Genomic DNA, 4,874 nt, shown 5'->3' with positions numbered 1-4,874 from the left:
ATCCCTTCCCCCTGTCCCTACCCTTGAGGGGGACAAAGAAGGAAACTGAGGCCCAGAGAAGGGAAGGGAATTCCCCCAGGGTTAAACAGTGAGGAAGAGACTGAGACAGGACCAGGGGGCAGGGTTTTGGATAGCTCCAAAGGTTCTAGCCAATTTTGCTTTTTATTTCCAACTTTGAGGGCCAAGGGTCTGGGCCTCTGAGAATGAGCCATAGCTGGAACATCAGAGCCAACTCCCGCCTGCTTTACATGGGGGGTTTCCAAGGAGGGCTGCCCCTAACTACAGGACAGCTTAGGCAGTCCCTCAAGGCCCAAATGAAGGAAATCCCCAACCACTACTGGCCTACTATGTGCAAAATCCTCCCACATGGGTCATTTTATTTCATCCTCATGACAATACAGCCTAAGAAGAAGGCCTCACTATTATCCTCATTTCCTAGATGAGGAAACTAAGTGTCAGAACTGTGAAGGGAACTAGGAAAGGACTTATAGCTAGAAAGTGATCTTCTGGGATTGGAGCCTGTATCCTGTGACCTATATTCTTCGGCTCCTTAGAGGTGTGCCAGCCGTGAGCCAGCTCTCGCCCAGGCCCTTTTCCCCATCCCCTTCCAATATACTTGCCATTCATTTGGCTTGGCCTGGAGTGGCCAGTAGGGGATCCACAGATTAGTGCTCTGAGGAACACAGGCTGTGTCAGCCACCTCAGAGGACTCTCAAGAGCCCAGAGGGGTGGAGCTAGGGCTCAGTGGCAGAGCACTTGCCTAGCATGTGTGAGGCACTGGGCACTCAGCACCACATAAAAATCTATAAAAAATAAAGGTCCACTGATAACTAAAATATATATATGTATATATACACACACATATATGTATATACATATATATGTATATGCATATATATGTATATATGTATATACGTATATATAAGTAAAGAAATATTTATTTATTTATTTATTTATATTTTATATATATAAAATAAATTCTTGGGGCTGGGGTTGTAGCTCAGCGGTAGAGTGCTCACCTAGCACATACGAGGGACTGGGTTCAAACCTCAGCACCACATAAAAATAAATAAATAAATAAATAAATAAATAAATGTGCTGTGTCCAACTACAACTAAAAAATAAATAAATAAATAAATTCTTTTAAAAAAAATCCCAAAGGCAGCTCTCAGCAGACTGCACAACAGGCAGATGTGGGGCAGACAGAGAGTGCCAGTCTTGTCTAGGTGTGGTTCTGAGTTCCTGTGATAGCTGGGTGTCTAAGTCAATTTGCAAATGCACATAGATGCTGGATCTGAGCCGGGCGCAGTGGCACATGCCTATAATCCTAGCCGCTTGGGAGGCTGAGACAGAAGGATTACAAGTTCAAAGCCAGCCTCAGCAAAAGCGAAGTACTAAGCAACTCAGTGAGATCCTGTTTCTAAACAAAATACGAAATAGGGCTGGGGATGGGGCTCAGTGGTCGAGTGCCCCTGAGTTCAATCCCCAGTGCCCAAAGAAAAAGATGCTGGATCTGTACAGGTGTGAGTATTTGAGGTTCTTTGAGTCAGCCTAGATGTCTAGCCATGTGTGCGATTCCCTACATGTGTCTATCAACATGTGGCACTTTGTCTGTGAATGTGTATTTCTTCATATAAATATGCATCTTTCTCTGGGTATACCTACAACTGTGTGTGTGGAGGACTATGAGCATGTGAAATCATCCCACCAGTGTCTAGGTGAGGGAGCGTGTGGCCATACCAGTACCTGCACCTGCTGACTTGGAGTTGTGTGCATGTTCAGGTGTGTATATGGTGTGTATAACTTAGACCATTTTCTGTGTGATGGGACATGCTTTACGAGGTCTCTTTGTGCCTGTGCATCTGGAGAAGGCTCTGCACCACACCTTTCTGGGTCTAGGGGTATCTGTGATGGTTTGCCTAGGCACAGCACGTGTGTGTGTCTGCACACACACTTAGGTCTGGGTACACCTGAGCCTCTGAGGGTGCCTGGAACACATGGACATCCATGTACTCTTTGGACCCCATCTCAGTCTTCACCTGTGAGTCTCAGCAATCTCCAACATTCCCTGCAGCCTTATGACCCGCCCTCCCTGCTGTGGAATCAGGACCCTTCAGTGTGAGCATCCCTGCACACCCTGCCAAATGCACTAATCCCCCTGGGGAAGTGATTACCAACAACCATACACAGCCGGAGTTGCTTAATCACTCTTAAGAAATTTCTTTATAATCTGAGTAAATTACTTTAATTACTTGCAACTACCAATTAGTGTTTGAAGGTTTCCCTTCCAGAGAAACAAGCCTCCCCCTCTGGACGTGCAGTCTCCTCCTCCTCTTCCCAGAGGAGGGCTGCTCACCTGGCCAGCCCTCCTACCAGGCGCCAGACTGCCCCTTCTTCTGCCCACAAGGCCCCAGGCACAGTGGCCAAGTCCCTGGCTTGGCTTCAGGAGGGCTCAGTTTCTCACTGGTGCTCCAAGGCCTCCTCGCCAACTGCAGGCCCAGCTCATAAAGGGGAGGCTGAAGAGTCTGGTGGTTAGGACACCAGTGGCGAGGACAGTCTAGCCCTCTGAGCTCACCCCCAAGGGCCTGGCTCAGTCCTGGTCTTCTTCTTCTTTTGACACTACAGATTGAACCCAGGGGCACTTAAACAGCGAACCACATCCCTAGCCCTCTTTTTATATTTTATTTAGAGACAGGGTCTTGCTGAGATGCCTGGTGCCTCACTAAGTTGCTGAGGCTGGCTTTGAACACACAATCCTGCCTCAGCCTCCCAAGCCACTGGGATTACAGGCATGTGCCACTGCATGTGCGTTAGGTCCTGGTCTTGTTCCAGGATCTACCATCTTTGTCCAGAATGTCCCCTCTCTGGGACTCCTTCCTCCCCAGCCATCAGAGAAAATGGTTGCTACCTCTGAGCTCTTGCACAGATGGGCCCAAGTTGGTGTAGGCATGTGAAGGCCAAGCATCCCTCCCAGTCAGGATGCTGTCAGCTTCTGCGGAATTCTAGAAGAGGTGCTGAGCCTACCCAGAGAAAAGGCAGCATGTTGAATGGAGGAAGAACACTGGCTGGGGTTAGAGTCCTGCCTCTGCCTTATCTAAACTGTACAACCTTGGACAAGTTACTTCCTCACTCTAAGCTTCAGTTTCCCTATCTGTAAAATGAGAAAGATGATACTGATTTCATAGTTTGGTGTGAAGATTAAAGCCCCACCCCCATAGCATAGTGCCAAGTACAGAAGAAACATAGAATACATGCTAATAATTCCCAGTGTGTTAGGGGCTGGGAACACAGACAAACAGGCCCCTGTTACTGCCTACAGGAAGTTTCTAGTCTTATAAAGGAGATAAAACATGTGGAGAAATAACTAGAACAAAAGGAGAATGGTGGTGTTTGCCCTCACAGGGAAATAATCACTAAGTGTTTTCCAGAAAAACAATAGTAAGAAAGGGGCGCTGAGACTATAGCTCAGTGGCAGAGTGCTTGCCTAGCATGGATGAGGCACTGGGTTTGATCCCCAGCCCCACATAAAAAATAAAGACATATTGTCCATAAACAACTACAAAAATTTAAAAATAATGTAGGGTTATTGAAGGAGTCTGTCTCTTTTTTCTTTCTTTTTTTAAAAAAAACTTCTTAATTGTTAATAGACCTTTATTTTATTTATTTATATGTGGTGCTGAGAATCAAACCCAGTGCCTCACACATGCCAGACAAGTGTGCTACCACTGAGCCCCAGTCCCAGCCCTTTTTTCTTTATTTTTTTTTTTTAGGGGGGGTGAGAGATGGTACTGAGGATTTAACTCAGGCCCACTTCATCACTCAGCCCCAGCCATTTTTATTTGTTTTTATTTTGAGACAGGCTCTCATTAAGTTGCTTAGAGCCTTTCCAAATTGCTGAGGTTTGCCTCTAACTTGCAATCCTCCTGCCTCAGCCTCCTGAGATGCTCGGATTACAGGCATGCGCCACACACCTGGCAGGAGGCTGTTTCATCTGGCATTCAATATACCACCTAATTCCCGTTGGTCCCTCTCTGGGTTCAGTTGAGACCTGGACACCTGGGAGGAAGCATCTTTGTGTAGCATAGCCATATAGGAAGTTCCAACCCCCCACCATGACTGCACTGGCCCATTGGGGTGCCTTCATGGGTGTGCACGTGTGTGCCTGTCTGTGGCCACATATGCACACATGTCTAAATCAACATGCTGTGTGTGTGTGCACATGTGCAGGAGAAACTGGGGATAAGAAAAAGAACAGATGAAAATGAGGTAATAAACGAAAGTACTAGAAGGCTGGAGGTGGGGCTTACTGGTAGAGGGCTTGCCTAGTGTATGCCAGGCTCTGGGTTCCACCACCAGCACTTGCACCAAAAAAAAAAAAAAAAAAAAAATGATACCTAGGGAGCAAGGCTGCCACGTCCCCTCTGCCAGCTCTTTTCTCCCTCTTCACAGTGTTTGGTAGCAGCCCCTTCTTATAGAGCTCCAGGGCCCACCTAGCCAGCCATGGCTCCCTTCAGCCCCTCTCTTCCATGCAGGTCTCCTACCCCTGAGACAGCTCTGTGATACTCCTGATTCCTTCCCGCCTTTATCTGGACACATAGTTCCCAGGGCATTTGCTCCTCCCCTGTCCAATTAGGTTGGTCCCACAGTTCTGACACCTAGATTCTATTAGTATCTCTGGGGTTTTTTTCTGTTGGTTTTTTGTGGCACTTGGGATTGAACCCAGGGCCTTGTGTATGCGAGGCAAGCACTCTACCAACTGAGCTAGATCCCCAGCCTCAATATCTCTGTTGTAAAGATGGGGAAACCGAGGCACAGAGAAATGATGTGACTTATCCCCCGCAAACTGTGTTTGAAGATAAGTTCTTCAACCCCTA

This window comes from Callospermophilus lateralis, chromosome X (assembly GCF_048772815.1).
Source record: "Callospermophilus lateralis isolate mCalLat2 chromosome X, mCalLat2.hap1, whole genome shotgun sequence".
NCBI classification, from domain to species: Eukaryota; Metazoa; Chordata; class Mammalia; order Rodentia; family Sciuridae; genus Callospermophilus; species Callospermophilus lateralis.
This window is presented reverse-complemented; position numbering follows the sequence as displayed.